Raw genomic sequence first — 17,637 nt, forward strand, 5'->3', positions numbered from 1 at the left:
ATGCTATTTTAGATGCTATTTTCTAACCAAGTTGCAGGAACTATCACATAGTATGCAGTTTTGGCTGGTTATTCATCATAATTTGATTTAGAGGTCTCGTGGGTACTAGTAATTGGGATGTCTTTTCTGAAATTACAGACTTCATGATTTGGGATTTATATTGGTGAGGCGATAGGGAATTTGGGGTACAAATTCTGGGAGTGACAACTAGCAAGCAGGGGACCTTAATGGCAATTAATGATCGGTGTATTGATTGTTGTCATTTAAGACGAGATGAAAAATCCATTAAACTCTCACCTTTTAAGAAGCTTATAGAAATTGAAACTCAGTCTGGATATGAGATTCTTCCTTTTCTAGAAATAAAAGTCAGAAGCAAAAATATTTTGTTTCACAAAAAATTAACTTTTCGGTTTCTAAAAGTTGAAAAGCTATTACTAAATGTTATTCAAATGCACTATTTAACATATCTAGCTCAAAAGTCTGGACGATTCCATATTACAATCCCGCAGTCCGTTGAGGCAGAAGCATCATAATCTCTCAAATTGAACTTTCCAGCAGCAAAGAGATCTTTTCGATAAGCCATGGAGCGGCCCAGGCATCACTCTCTAGCCTAGTTCGTAATTCTCCGAATAACTCCCGAATGATTCGCGAACGTATCCGAACTGACCAAATCCGAATGATATTTCCGAACTATTTGAACTCTGAACCTAGTTCACGGATTATATGGACCTCACGAATGATTCACAACCGTATCCAAACTGACTGAATCCGAATGATATTTTCGAACTAGAACTCCAAACCTAGTTCTCGCTCTCCCATAGGTAACTCTCTGTCCGGAGTTCCGTTTATTGGTTTTTGTTTGACTTTTTATATACTTTATATTTAAATACAATTATTCAGTTAAAATTTTCTATTGGTAGTTGTTTAACCAGTGTTTTTTATGTATTGATTTTTGTTTAAAAGTCTGTAAACTCGTTTATGATACATTTATGCGATTAAATTGTTACTTCTTGTTAAATAATCACGCTAATTTTTTTCTTCATATTATAAATCATATACAAATAAAATTAGTCTCGTAATAAGATCATAATAATTATCAATTTATCATATATGTAAACCGAATTTTAAGTGCCGAACTCACATTTATAAAACGAATATGCACATAAGTATACCGTTCAGAACTACTGTCCAAACAACGAACCGTTGACCGAATTTTTGACCGAATCCGTATAGTTCCCGTACGTATACCGACCCGTACTAGTACATTAGTAAAGTTTAGGCCCGATGCTTTCTTCTCTTTATTGTTTTGTCATCTACTAATAATTTAATTTAAATTATGATTTGTGGTTGTCTTTGTTTTTGGATGTTATAAGGAGAGCAAAAGTGTGTTTGCTGATTACATGAGGTGGGAATTTTGTTTCGTCCAAGTCTTTTACATGATTTATAAAGGGGATATCAGTTCTACTTAGTGCTGATACCGTTTCATATAGGACAAAAAAAAATCCCACCGATCCTAATCGTTGGATCGATGAAATGGTATCAGCACTTAGTAGGACTGGTATTCCTCTCTATAAATCGTGGTCTTTTAGATGACATTTTAACCAAATTGATCAACAAAGATGCGCGGCAACTGTATGCATGTGTGCAGTATTTGGTTGACAATGGCTCATGGAAAAAAAATCTGTCAAACATGTTGTGCATTTGGCCAAATGTGGACAACCACCAAAAATAATTCCCTACACTATAACTACTGTGGGGATTAACAAAATAAATAAAGAACCGTCATAACTTGAGAAGCTAGCCGGAAGTACAATATCCCCACCACCAACTTGATCTCAAAGTGTTCATAGATGGTGTTTTTCGTTTTCTTGTCGGGTGAAACCCAAACCTATATATATGCAACTTGATTTTGTCTTTGGGTATTGAATTTCCATGACTTTCTTCACTTTTAAGAGGAGTTTTGTGTTGTCAATTTTCTCTTTTTCTTGCATTAAAACGTTATTCATCAACAGAAAGATGAGTTTAAGTGTAAAATGATGAAATTTAAGAAAAACAATCGGAAGCAACACTAGCAAAGGAACACGAAAGCAGTTACTTTCTACTCACCACATATTAAGTATATCTTTCTTGATCAAAAGCTGAACAAAACAAAATAAAACATAAAAGAAGTGGTTAACTTAATCAAAGTTTGTTTGGTTAATCATTGGTTTACACTGCATAGAAAAACATTTCAAGCCACAAGCAGCCCTGATAAGATTGTGCGTTAGGTATTAGTGGGCCATAGGCCCATAGTGGTGGATAGTGGTGCAAATCAGATGTCCTTTCTTTTATATAGTTTGGGTGTCTCTGGGAGGTCTTTATTTTGGAAGCAGTGTCTCTGGGAGGTGATTCTCTTTGCCTTTGGGGTGTGATAATCAGGTGTCATTTCTTTATGGTGGAGGCTCCGGAGTCTTTATTTATTTTTCCTTATTACAGGGCCAAATGCAAATTGAATGAGGAGATGAGGTCACCACTCACCAGGTAGAGACTCCCTACAAGCAGTGGCGCACCCAGAAACTATGACCAGGGGCTACAAAAAAAAAAGTAACAATATGGTCGGCCAAACCAAAAATATAAGACAAGTTAAAGGGTTTTTTTATGCAGTTTTTATGATTTTAGGTGGGACTAGATTCAAAGTTAGATAACCCTTGGGGAGATATCATGACCAATAATCAGCAATTATACTCATGATATCCCAATTACAAATAAGCATACTCAAAAAACAACCATCAAATTTTTTTACAGCCGAAGCCCATTAATAATATACATATTACAGAAATGATGAACCAATCTATATTTCTTTTCTTATCACCAAATAACTTAGCCTTTTTTTCACGCCAGTTCGCTCACTAAATGCTACAGGGGTACCAATTTACAAGAATATCATAGGAATACTAATTTACACGAGTGTGTATCTATCCAGTAAAATTTTATGTCTATTTTATTTTACATGGATTTGTACACCTCCATGTAATTTGATACCTCTCCGACAATGTTGAGTAAATATAGTGGCTCTCTAGTTAAATGTCACTCACAAACTCATTTACTATAGTACTGAACACATTAGGAAAAGAAATCCGAGACCGTAATTTAATTGAGAGCTTTACCCATAGAACTCTGGTCTGCACCAAAAAAAGAAAAAAAAAAAAAAGAAATCAAAAAGAGGTGTAAAAAACAATACTATACGTTATATATATTGGTTGATAAGAGGTAATGATCCTTATACTAATCTAAATAGTTCAGTACCAACTGATACATATAGACAATTATATATACTTGTATATACATTGACATCGACGGGTACACTAACCTATATGTATTAGAATTTAGCATTGATTATATGATAGAAAATAACAATAATTTTCACGAATGGCTGAACTCTTGGTTCACTAATACTGGTAGGGGAGGTCACCCATTGGATCGGCCGGAAGTTTGTAGTATCATTATCTAGTATATATGGAATGACAGATGTAGCTGGATATTCAAAAAAGAGAAACAAAATAGTGCTGCTACATCAGCCTCAATTATGTGATACATCAATAACATAAGGAACATAAATAAACCAAACTACTCTATTATGAAAACGCTTTTTATAACTTTATGGCTGGCGTAAAATCCATTCTATTAAGCATGTATTCCTTAAATGCAACATTATCATCCTTCATTTTTTGATTCTCATCGATTTTTTGTTTTCTTTATTTCATCTTGATATATCAAAATCGACCTGTCTTTACTTTGAATATTTTCATACAATTTCTTAATTAAATCAAGGAACTCATTCGTCACTTTATCAGAACATAAAGTCAAGGATGTATTGTTATGCAATATAATATCTTTGACTTTTAACTCTTGTATTATCCATATAATTAAGGGGTTTTTCATTAAAATTGACAAAGGGGAAGATTGTTAGAGCATTTCTTAGTTGGACCAGCCATGCGTTGGTATGTCAAGTTTGGTTTTCAAGTTTAGTTTCAAAACTCGGAGTTGCTTGAGTCGATCACTAAAATCAACTTAGACTTCATCCATCACTAATTAATATCCCAGATCGTTATTTATCCAACTATGTCCATATTTAGGTTGGTAAAAAATCTTTTGTAAGGCATTTCTATCAGTCGAGAATAAAAATTCATTTTTTTAGGAACTGTCGGAGTTTTGCTTTGCAGCAAGAATCTCAGCAGCGTCACATGCACCAATATCCTTAGGAACTATCGCATCCCTACTGCCACAACGGGAGCATCATAGCCATTAACTACATAATCCCATGATTGAAAATCACGCGCTTGAATAAAGGAACGCATAGCAATTTTTCACCACAAGTAATTTGAGTCATCGAAGACTGGTGGTACGTTTATAGAGATAGCACTTCTGCCATATCATATCCCTACAAACACAGACTTATGAGGTCTTTAATATGTTTTCCTTCTATGATACCAATTGAAAATGCGGGGGTCTAACAACCACACCCAACAATTCGTTTGGATATCTGAGAGGACTTACTCCAATATACTTACTAGAGAATCAATTAGACAGTCAGACTCAATCTAAAGTAAATTATATCAAAGAGCTTAATATCTCTAACTCTTAATTCAATCCGCAATCAGCAAATAGAAATCTGCGAGCTCGATTGAATATAAGAGGAGTTACTTGAACGGTACCAAATACCAATGTTCAAGTGTCAATCAACATAAATCAATAACCAAAGGCTGTATATTCTAATTGATTGATCTTAACGCACAACCTGTGATATTTCAATTATATAACAAAATATAGTGCGGAAAAGAAATAACATAGACACCAGAATTTTGTTAATGAGGAAACTGAAAATGCAGAAAAACCCCGGGACCTAGTCCAGATTGAACACCACACTGTATTAAGCCGCTACAAACTCTAGCCTACTACCAATTAACTTCGGACTGGACTGTAGTTGAACCCTAATCAATCTCACACTGATTCAAGGTACAATTGCGTTCCTTAGTCTCTGATCCCAACAGGATACTACGCACTTGATTAGTTGATCTCATCCACAACCAAGAGTTGCTACGACCCAAAGTCGAAGACTTGATAAACAAATCTGTCTCACACAGAAAAGTCTATAGGATTGAATAAATCTGTCTCCCACAGAAATACCCAAGAGTTTTTTGTTCCGTCTTTTGATAAATCAAGGTGAACATGAACCAATTTATAAACCATACTTATATTCCCGAAGAACAGCCTAGTATTATCAATCACCTCACAATAATCTTAATCGACTAGCGAAACAAGATATTGTGGAATCACAAACGATGAGACGAAGATGTTTGTGATTACTTTTATCTTTCCTATCGGAGAAATTAATCTCGAGTCAATTATTTCAATTGTACTCAATACGATAGAATCGGCTAAGATCAGAACACGCAACTACAAAGAAAATAGTTGGGTCTGGCTTCACAATCCCAATGAAGTCTTTGAAGTCGTTAATATTAGAGCATAGCTCGGTTAAACCCACCGAACATTGGTATGTAAAGATTGGTTGTCATATTTTAGTGAACCGAAACTCATTTAAAGAGTCGCTTGATTATTTAATAGAGTCAACTTAATATAGGTTAGCTTGAAAGTATTAGGATATGAGACATTACAAGTATTACGTGAATACTTGAAGAATATGAAGAAGTAAGAAGCTACAACGACGACATCATCCTTCCACTTGAGGTTAGTAATATTTGGATTGAACTGTTTCATTCCCTAACGTATCTTTCAAGTCGTGCATATTGAAAACATAAATGCGAAGCTGTGAATGATTATACTCTAGTTAAATATAGTATTAAGGAATTACAATACGAAGTATAACGTCTATATTTTGAACTTCGTATATAAGACATCGACATAATCGTATGAATGCTATTGTGATTATATATGAGTATGGGTGAACATTTAATCCTAGGAAACAATGTTTTACATTCGTTTAAAGGAAGTAAATTCATAAACTTGTTTTTTGAATCGAAAGGGAAATCGCTAGGCTTATTGGTATTGTTATTCATTGCAAATATTTTGAATTACCAATATGTATGTTTAGTATAACCGCTCATAAATTTTTTATGTATCTTGGTAAAACTATTCACAAGGCCTGACTTTTGTATTGGCATGACTTTTATTAGTGAAACCGATCTTAATTAATCACCTAAGATGGTAAGATCGATATCTTGAATTTGGTGTGACTAAATACTAGCCATTGGGTAACCGATCCTAGTAAGAGGTGTGACAGATCAAAAGAGAGAGTGTAATCGATCCTTGTAAGAGGTTTAACAAGTTTTTAGTAAATTGGTGTAACCGATCCTATAACTTGGTCAACCGATCACAAGTTTTACCATAACAAGTGTAACCGATCCTAGTACTTAGTTAGCCATTTTATGGTAACTAGTGTAACCGATCCTAGTACCCACTTGGAGGTAGAACCGAAACTTTATGTTGAGGTAGAACCATGAAACCCATTAATGGTGATTTGATAGGATAATCAATCACATAGTTCTTGGAAGTCAGATGAACCAATTTTAAAGTTGTTTTGAAGTGTGGAAAACCGGTTCCAAGATTGTAAATATGAAAAAGGATTTACAAAGTAAAGATGTCGACATACTTTGAACATGTGCAGTAACTATTATCTTTTATTGTTCAAAGATATTCTTTAATAGCTAAAGCAGAATCCCGGATCGAAATAAATTGAGAATCTTTTTAATTAAGGTTTTTAGTTTTTATATGCTTTTAATTTCCAGCAATTAAAATGCATATCTTTAGAAAATAATAATTTTGTAATGTGCATTTACTAGTTGGAGATTTCTACTGAGATTTCGGTCATTAACTAGACAGAGAATTTTCAGGAATTATGAAAACCGATTTTTGCTTTATTGCATATCTTTGAAAATATTCGGTTTTGGAAATTCCTTGGCGTCCAAACTTCCTTGGTCTATGAATATTGAAGTTTGCATTTCGAGCAAACTAATCCTCAGAGCCATCAAAACTAGCTAGTTGTGTTGTTGCTGGTGGAACTGCCTATTCGGAGAGGAAAGTAACCTAATTAGGCGAAACCTCTTACGGCCGCTCGGTTTAAAGACTTCTTTGGGATTGAGAAGCTCTATTAGTACCGTTGGTGGGAAACTAGATAATTGCGGTTTATTATTAGTTTTCAATTGATTTGATTGACTAACGTTTGTTGAACTTTGATTACACCTAGTTTGTTTATGCTTGAGAATCTTCTCTTCTGATATAAGATTCACTCAAACTAGATAGAAGTTTCGACGGGGATCTTTAGACTGTTTGTAGATCTAAAGACGTCTTGTGATAATCCATTGTTAACAGACTCCGTTCTGTGTGTGATTGATCACAAGAGATTCAAGTTGATTGTGTGCAGGTGTTTATTAAAGATCTAAGAAGATTTGAAGACGAAGAAGATTTATGATTTGGGTTCATAATCTTTGGTGTGCACAATACTTGTTTCGGTTGGAAAAGGATCCAACTATAATCGGTTTATCTTTGTGATAGATTTGATTGATTAGTTGAGTAGATCGGCATCAATACGATTCTTTGTGATTATTTACTTTGGTAGATGTTGGAAAGATAGATCTAAGGACCTGAAAAAAGAATTTATTGGGATAAGCGGAAGAGCCTTTTGTCTAACTCATATCACTTGGTTGAAAAGAATTGTTACCGAAAAATTTTGTTGTTCCTTTACTATTTGGAATACGAACCAAAGGAATTGTTCCAAGTGCGTGACTTATTACAAGTTGGAGGCGTAGGGATACAGAAGGAACTAGGTGAACTATAGGTTTAGTTGCTTGGTCTCAACTATATGAAGTTGGTTTAGATTTTGTATAACGGCTTAATCCTGAGAGTATTCAATTCTGAACAAGGTCCCGGGGTTTTTCTGCATTTGCGTTTCCTCATTAACAAAATCTTGTTGTGCCATTTACTTTTAATTTCCTCATTATAATTATTTTATTATAACTAAAGTATATTGCACTTTGAACATTAACAAGGCACTTGATATTAATCCCACCGGTTTCAGTTATTTTCGTACTTTTTATCAAGTGATCACTTTATTTTTGTATTGTCTCGATTCCATATCCGTAGACGATTACACAAAGTTTATTGGTTTTCTCCACTTGTTTTCGATTTTTAATTCACGAGTTAGGCCGGTTCAGACTAACCTTATATCAAGTGGACCTGTGTTGAAATATTCCTTGACTGATTGTATCTCCAAGAGGTTTATACACAGTGGGTCTTGTATAGGTTGTGATCAAAATAAAAGAGCGTGGTGTATTTGGGTACCCTCATCTTTTCATGAACAAATATCCCCACTTATACAAGGAAGCATCAAACCCGCCTCGAAGGCCCCAACAGTCGTTAACAGATGTTGAGAATCATACTTGTAATTATTTATCATATATCATAAGTAAGATCGTCACCTTGATTATAAAAACGAACTTCAAAATTCTCAAGACCATGCCTCACTTTAAATTCTTCGAGGTCAATATGGCTGAAAGAAACATGAGCCCGCTTCTTCTTTTTCAGAGCGGGACCAGTTCGGACCGAGTGGCAGCCCCAGAAAACGCTGCTTTACCCGATGATGGTTTCTTCGGGGGACTCGCATCCGAAGACTTTCTCTTCGTCGCAGGTTTCCTAGAGAGGTCCGGATCTTTCTTTGACGAAGGAGCGTTCAACAAAGCCTTAGATTTCTAAAAAGAGCTAGGAGCAATGGAACGGATAGGTTGAACCTCCAGCAGTCCCGAACGCTGTGAAGAGGACCTGCACGCTGGAAGATCAACTGCATACCGGGAACCTCTTACTTGGTCCCCTCTCTGTTGATAAGCAGCCTTCGGATCAGAGGACGATGAGTTTTTCGAAGACGAAGGTCCGGTTGAGAAGTTCTTGGCGGCGGTCCTCTAGGCGGAGATATATCAGGGCTTCTAGTTAATGGAGATCTATAAATACTCATAGGAGCAGACCCATAAGGACTATTTCTACGATCGTTACCTTCCATAACTACCTACAAGGAGCATCAGAATAATCAAAATTTATATCCGTGATCACCATCTCAAAAACACCATCATATCATCAAGAACACAGAAAAACAACACTACGGAAACCAATAAAATGGCCCCACATTTTGTGATAAAGAACAGGGACAAGTATATATACTTTCGTATATTATGTTCTTCAACACAAAACCCAGAAATAACAACGAAAGAAGTAAAAATGATCAAAGTCACAGACATAGCAGGGAAGAACGGCATACCTGTAATAATAGCAAAATCGAAGAATGGATATAATCAACAAATAATCAACATACAACAACAAGAATTCTCCAAAGACGAACCAGCTACGCGATATTACCAAGGAAGATCTTGTCAGACCAGATTTAGGGCAGTATTTGAGGAAGAAGGTATTAGTCGAAATTAAGAACAAAAGAAAAAAAAAAGAAGATTTAAGTCTCTCAGAGAAGGAGAGGAAAGAAAAACTGACAAGAGAATGAGAATGGAATAAAAGTTATTAGGGGATGACCATCTCATATATTTATAGCCGTAATAAATGAGGAAGAAAACAACCGCCCCGAAAATCAAGGGGAAGTTATTACAAGGAGTGAGAAACGTGTAGAATGTGAAGAACGAGGAGTTTTTCTTCAAACTTTGACTCGTTTCAACCTTAGAAGAAAAAAGGAAAAATTGTATACACATAATCATCAATTATCCACGTGTCACAGATACTACACGTGGACGACATGGGGTAGAGAAACATCAAGTTCTGATGCCACGTCCCAACAACCAAGAGGAACGCATCATTTCCATATGCTATGTACTCATCACCAGGCTGATCCGACGACAGGAGGACCAAGGGGAACGCATCATTTCCATATGCTATGTACTCATCACCAGGCTGATCCGACGACAGGATGAATAGATCACCGTGAAGCACCATAGAAGATCCAAAAATCTACTTTACCCTATCCCAAGATAGATGCGAAATGAACGAAGGAGATGAGTCTCGCTGACAAGGAGGTGACAGCCGCAGTAACAGCTGTCTGACGCGTGCAGACTGTCCCAACCACCCGCCTTAAATGCTATAGACATAGGGTACGTGTCAAACATCCTATGGAGGAAGAGTAGGTGCACCATTGTCACCATACATTACCGTCGGAGGCATCGGGGAATTACGAAGATGGTCATCGGTTCGGAACATTAACCAACACGATAAGCATTGACAGTGGCAGTGAAGAGAGGCCCACATAGATCTATAAATACCCTGCTCAACCAAAGGAAAAAGGATCGACCAAATTTAGAGAAAGAGAACTATAGTTAAGGAGAGAGAAATTGTAAGAGTAAGTATGAGTTTTATATACCTTTCTTCTATCATCGTTCCCTACTCAAAGTCATTCGACTATCTTTTGTAACCTTGTAAGATACATAGTGAAGAACTGAATCTCCCGTGGATGTAGGCCTTAGTACTAAACCACGTAAATCATTGTCTCATTTACATTCTGCACTTACAGTTTTCTTACATCTATATTATGCATCGTCTGAATCATCATAGTTGTCTCTATGATGCGAAACAAGGATGAGCCCGAAGGCTCAGAGCTTCCAATATAATTATTATATGCTGTTTTGAATGTGTTTTAATTATTATAGTCGTTTTTATCGATACTGTGAACATTGACTGTGAACACAATACTATCATCATCCTTACTTCTGTGTTCACAAAAAGCCACAACAATGTTGCACCATCATATGTCAGCTAAATGAAATTAATCTAGGAATCATGTAAACGGAAATCAAATAGAAGTTTCAGTTACATCCAAGATGATTACCTTACTTCTTTCTTATTATGCTCATGATTGTGGTGTTGCCAGTGATGATGATGATGATAAGAATGGACGATTACCTCCAATTCTTTTAGTTCACGTGATCTTTGGATTTGGCAAATGGGTGTTTATAATGGGATCTCTGTTTTTTCGCTGATTCTAATAGTGCCTTTTTTTTAAAAAAAAGGTCGGGTGCATTTTTTAATAGTTCCTTGTCCATGTGCATCTGAGGCTACAATTGATTGAAGAAACATTATACATGTCTGAAAGGTCAGTCAATAAAGATTAGTGTTTTTGGTTGTGTTCAAACTTCAAAGATTAGGAATGTAATATGTTCCTGTTGTCAATGTCATCGTTGTGTTTGTGGTGGTGTTTCGGAAATAAGATTTGATTTAATCTTTAGCTAAATCTAAATGAATTATATTGAATTTTTAAGGTGATTTCATTTTTCAAACCCATTTTTTGGTTTACACCCATTTCAACCGATAGTGAAGATATGTGCAAACTGCAAGATTAGGTGGACGCTTTTGTGTGTTATGCAGTGATAATTTTGAGTGCACAAGAACTCGGGGATAGCTCAGTTGGGAGAGCGTGAGACTGAAGATCTTAAGGTCGGGTGTTCGATCCACCTTCACCTCATTTTTTTTTTAAACCTCCCATGACTCCTAGCCATACATACCACCTTCTTCCCTCGTTTTAAACTGCACCTTAATCTTATTATTCAAGCAAACAAGTTTAACCTCATGTTTAGATGTAATGATGACAGTTCGGGTGGCTGTTTATATTGCCGAAACAGACTAGTAGTTTGGTTGTCGGAGGTGTTGGATCCCCATCCTTCGCGAAGTATTTTTCTCATCTGCCAACTTGTTACTACCAACGGAAGGAAATAATCTAAGACAACACCGGGTCAGGTGATTTGCGCCTGTTGTTGCTGGTCCATCCGAGCCTTCACATAAGGCTTATTTTTATAGAAAAGCTGTGGGGATTTTTTTCTTTTCTTTTGAAGGTTGGAATCTATTCATTAAAAACCGAACTTATTTTCTAAGAGCCTAAGAGGTAAAAATTGTATTTGGGTGATATCCGTTTTTTGGTTAGAGGCCTTTGTCGGTTTTTCCACGGTTAGCTTATGTTACTTACATAGAAACATATATGTTTGGTTCAAAAGTTTAGTAAAAGCCATGAAGAAAAAAAGGGGAAGAATTGGTACTCAAAATGGATATGTCTAATGTGTTTGATAGACTTGAATGGGTTTTTCTAATTGAAGTTCTAAGAAAATTTGGATTATGTGAGAAGTTTTGTCATCTTATTCTCCAATGCATAAGCACAACTTATGTTGAAATTATGATCAATTGTCTCCATCTTCCTCTTTCAAGCCCTCAAGAGGAATTCGGCAAGGACCACTATTTACAGAAAGAGTTGTATGAGTCTGAGGTGTCGTCAATAGTTACTACAAGAGCCTTACTTCTAGTGTATTTTATCGGATTAGGATGGTCTTTACCCAACCGAAACCTTTGCACTTGAAGCATTACGGCTGGTATTCATCATCTTTTTCTTGATCTTTTTTGTTCTTGGTTGAAATTCGATCATGAGGACTACTTGATGATGATTATCCTTTACGAATCTTATTTCTATTTTTTAAGAGACCTTACCGTCTAGTAATCAATGACATGGTTTGTTATAGGATTGATCGGCTGGACCCGCCAAACGTTGGTATGTCAAGTTTGATTATCATATTTTATTTCCAAAACTCAAGGTCGCCTGATTAGATTATTATATTCAACTTCGTTATGTTAGACTAGGAATTATATAAACATATTAAGACAAACAAACTTGTGTTACTCTAAAGAATCTGAAGATGTATCGGCATCAACGAACATATCACCCTTTTGTTCATGATTAGTGATACAAGAGTTGTCTTGTTTCCATTTCTACTTACGTTGTTGTTTGAGGGTGAAAACGGTTTCTGCTGATTTTGGTAATTTCGGTTGTGTGGGTGAGAAACGAATTAAACCCTAAACAATATACTGCAAGGGAGTACTTTAGATTCGAGAGATCAATCTGTACAAATCCGGCATAAACCAAGAAATGGCCGTTCCAGACTTGCTTCGGTCACAAAGTGAAGGAGAAGGGTTGGTTTTGGGGAGGGAAGCGAAGAAAGTGTTGAGACCAGAATAATTGATTCTGGAAGAGTAGTTGTTTCACGACTTGTATCAGAAAGTGGGAAGCTAACAGATGGAAAGCTAGCAAATGTTTTTTGAGTGTTGGATCCTCCTGACTTGAACTTGTTGTTCGGTGGAAATAGGTAATGCCTATTTATACAAGTCGAAGTGAAACATACTCTGGTCTCATTAAGAAATGGAAAACGGGTGAGTAAATGGGAGGAGGTGGTAACCGGTAACTCTTGGAATTGATGTTCCATAAAAGAAAGCGTTTCAACATTACTCCCTGTATTTACTAACCGCCTCATCCTTATGACACTTTCTTATAATGAGCGTAGTGTACGCCGCACGCTGTAAACCGCCAAACCAATACCCAATGAGCATCCCCCAGTTTGTGACATGTGTTGATGTCTCGAGTGTTTTCATGGAAAACATGTAGCATGTTGTTGTTGTCTGGAAAGTTGAGCTTGTGAGACTTGACGGCTCGGTGGTGACCTTCAACGGTCGATATTTTGCATCTTAAGAGGAAGGTAGCCGTTGATTATTGCAACCTTTCGTTCGGCAGCCAGTGGCATGAAAGTATGATCAGTATGGCTTTAATATGGCCCAGTTTAGGCGCGACCAAACTAGGGCCAAAGGTTTTCATGCGTTAGCTGGTAACCTTCGACGGCTAAGATCTGCATCTTAGATGAAAAAGTGGTCGTTGATTGATGCATGCCTTCGTTTTGGTAGCCGAATAGGAAAGGATGGCATGGTATGGCGTGGCAAAGTGGTTGGCATGCCATTGGCACATGTGGCATGGCATGCCTTTCCGCGGTTTGGCGCGTCCAAAAATAGGGTTTTGGGCCAAAGGTTACCATGCATTTTTAGCGACCTTGGACGGCTAGGATTTGCATCTAGAATGGAAGGGTGGCCGTTGATCGTCGCACGCCTTTGTTTTGGTAGCCGCATGGGGAAGGACGACATGGTATGGCGCGACAAGGTGGTTGGCATGTTATTGGCACATGTGGCATGGCATTCCTTGGCGCGGTTTGGCGTGGCCAAAGCTAGGGTTTTGGGCCAAAGGTTACCATGCGTTGTTTGGCGACCTTGGACGACTAGGATTCGCATCTAGGATGGAAGGGTGTGCGTTGATCGTCGCACGCCTTCGTTTTGGTAGCCGCAAAGGGAAGGCCGGCAAGGTATGGCGTGGCAAGGTGGTTGGCATGCTATTGGCACATGTGGCATGGCATGCCTTGGCGCGGTTTGGCGTGGCCAAAACTAAGGTTTTGGGCCAAAGGTTACGATGCGTCGTTTGGAGACCTTGGACGGCTAGGATTTGAATCTAGGATGGAAGGGTGGCCGTTGTTCGTCGCACTCCTTCGTTTTGGTAGCCGCATAGGGAAGGCATGGTGGGGCCAAGGCCAATGGCGCGGATGGCTTGGCATAGTGGGGCCAAGGGTTTGGCACAAACAGCTTGGCATGGTGGGGCCAAGGCAAGGTGCGGTTGGCTTGGCATGGTGGGGCCAAGGGTTTGGAATTCCATTGGCGCATGGTGTGGCTAGCATGGTTGGGGCCAAGGAAAGGCGCGGTTGGCTTGGCATGGTGGGGACAAGGGTTTGGCATGCCATTGGCGCATGATGCGGCTAGCATGGTTGGGGCTAAGGCAAGGTGCGGTTGGCTTGGCATGGTGGGGCCAAGGGTTTGGCATGCCATTGGAGCATGGTGCGGCTAGCATGGTTGGGGCCAAGGCAAGGTGCAGTTGGCTTGGCATGGTGGGGCCAAGGGTTTGGCATGGTATTGGCGCATTGTTAGGCTAGCATGGTTGGCATGCCTTGGCGCGGTAGACGTGGATGGCATGGTTTGCCATTGGCACAGTGGTGCGGCTGGCATGGTTGGCATGCCTTGGTGCGGAGATGTGGCTGGCATGGTTTACCATTGGCACAGTGGTGCGGCTAGCATGGTTGGCATGCCTTGGCGCAGAGACGTGGCTGGCATGGTTGGCATGCCTTGGCGCGGTAGCATGAGAATTAGGGTTTGGCATAGATGATGTCGGTCAATGTTAAGGGTTCTGCCGTGGAACATGACACATAAAAAAAAGGTACCCTGGTAATTCTTACGTAGGAATGCTGATCGATTTAATAAATGTGCTAATGATCGTAGTGACGTCATGTCAGATGTGCGGTTTTACGATTTTAACCCTAAACTAAAAACCACCATCAACATTAAGTCCCCTGCTTAGCTCGGAACGGGAGCATCCTTGCGAGGTAAGCATGGGATGGTGACAGTCTAGGACAAAAATCAAAACAACAAGTCGTGAAAAGATGGTCAGGAAGGTCCGATTAACCTTTTTCTAGAGGTAAAGAGAGTTTGTGCTTCCCGTGTTGGCGGCCTTGCATAAATTGTACTGGTAGTGCAAACCGTGGAGTGGTGAGATGAAATTCATCGGCTTAGTCTGGTCATGCATCACCTTGGATGGGTTAGGGAACATCATGACGCTGGCTTGGCGAGTTTGTTAGTGTTGGCGCGGCAAGTCACGGCGCGGCACGATGGTGTAAGGCATGACGCGGTTTTGCGAGGCAAGCATGGCGCGGACGGTGGTGCAAGGCATGACACGGTTTGGTGAGGCAAAGCATGCGAGCGCGGTGGTGCAAGGAATGACACGGTTTGGTGAGGCAAAGCATGCGCGGACGGCTTGGCATGGTTGATGTGATTTTCAATTGAGTTGTAGTAAAAAGTTCGTTGAGACTTGTGAAAGCAAAATATTTTAGACTTATAAAACTTAAAAATAGAAAACTTATTGCAAAATTGATTTCAAGATATTAAAAGTAACCAAGACACTAGATTCCACTATTACACATGAATGAACGATACCAAATATGTTTCAAAACTCTAACTATCCTTTAAGTCCTTTATTTCTTAATTCACACATAATCAAACATATTCCCAAATATCAATTATATTCCCCAAGCATAGATTATCAACTGATTAGACAAAGTATAATCTATCAAATTGAATCACAAGTAATTAAGAAATTATGTAAACATTTAAAAACTCTGCAAAAGCAGTGACTGAGTGAATTATAATTAAAAATTAGAGAAAATGAAATAGTTACCCATTATTCATGTGTAAATAGCTTCATCCATTGCCTTGGTTAAACGAGAATTTAGCCTCTCATCATGTTGGAAACACACTCAGAATTCGATTTCATTGCTCAAAAATGGTTTACAAATGATGAAAAGGGAGAAATAATTCAAAACCGGGTTTGTAACGCTTATAATTGTTACAAACCAAAGAACGATACAGAGGATGTGTCACTGTTACTGTAGCTCTAAGACTGTCACTGAACAGTCGCAAATACTATAGCAAAATAAGACTGCTTCTTGAGGTCTTATGTTCTTCGTGTTCTTCAATGGCAGCAGCAGCAGCAGGTTTCTCTGGTGATCGTATTTCGCCTCTTTGATGTTCCAAATCCTTCCCAAACTCTCTGTAACCCTTCTCTATCACCTCAAAACTCTTTATATACTCCACATGATTGATATCACTCCAGTAAATGAGAATATTTTCTTTTTATTGCTCTCAGATATTCACGGGAAAATAATTTCCCTTCTGGTAATTTCACGATTCTACAGCTGCCAAACCTTCCTTGTTTAACTCCTCCACGCTTCTATATTGACTCAACACACTTTAAACACACGCAGATCATGTTATGAACCCACTGTGATTCAAACAGAACCCGTGAAAACTTGCGTCCTCTGTTTGCTTCAATGCGGCGATGCAGCCCATGTTCGTTGATTCTAACCTCATTACCAGTCCTGTTTAGTCAAAACTGGATACTCTGAGTCAAATCCAGCTATTTAATCTCTCTCAAACTCCTCCAAAATCACGACTGAAAAATACGCTGCATGTAAGCTTTATTTTCCCGCCAAAAATGTTCAAACCGTGGGGAAGAAAGGGTTGCCCCCTATCCAGAGTAGGGGTGCAGATAGCAACTGTCTTTGGGGGTGTCCTGGGATGCCCCTTATCCAAAATGAGGGTGCCTTTAGTACTTTTCTCTGTGGGTCCAAATAGCACTTTTTGAGCAACTTTTTCCACACAAGTATATTTCTCCAAAAACACCTACACAAACATAAAAACACCACAATAAGTACAAAATCAAGCACTAGCAATAAAGACACTGAGGACAATTCAGACACAAAAATGTGTCTATCAGATACCCCCAAACTTATTATTTGCTAGTCCTCGAGCAAAACTATTCTAGAAAATAAAATGACTACACTTAGCACGTGCAGCAAACCGTTAAACCGCTAGGTGGACCTAGCGGCGGAGTGTTGTCTCCGGAGGGTTTACCAGAGGTGTACCCACAAAACCTTTACTACAGACCCTAGCTATCTACGCAGAACCTTGGAAGGCACTAAAGAATCTCCTTGGTTGGCATACAAACATTGACTATAGCAGGAAGTACCCTGATGCGAAATTCCAATTGTTGTACACGAGTTTGCACTCAGCGTACTATAATTCATATATAAGTGAAAGAGCTCTACTCGGATAGTTTCTAGACATCATAAACGGAGTCAACCAATCACATGGAAATATTAAGAAGATGGATAAAGAGAAAAATAGATGGTTTAAAGT

This window comes from Papaver somniferum, chromosome 8 (assembly GCF_003573695.1).
Source record: "Papaver somniferum cultivar HN1 chromosome 8, ASM357369v1, whole genome shotgun sequence".
Classification (NCBI taxonomy): Eukaryota; Viridiplantae; Streptophyta; class Magnoliopsida; order Ranunculales; family Papaveraceae; genus Papaver; species Papaver somniferum.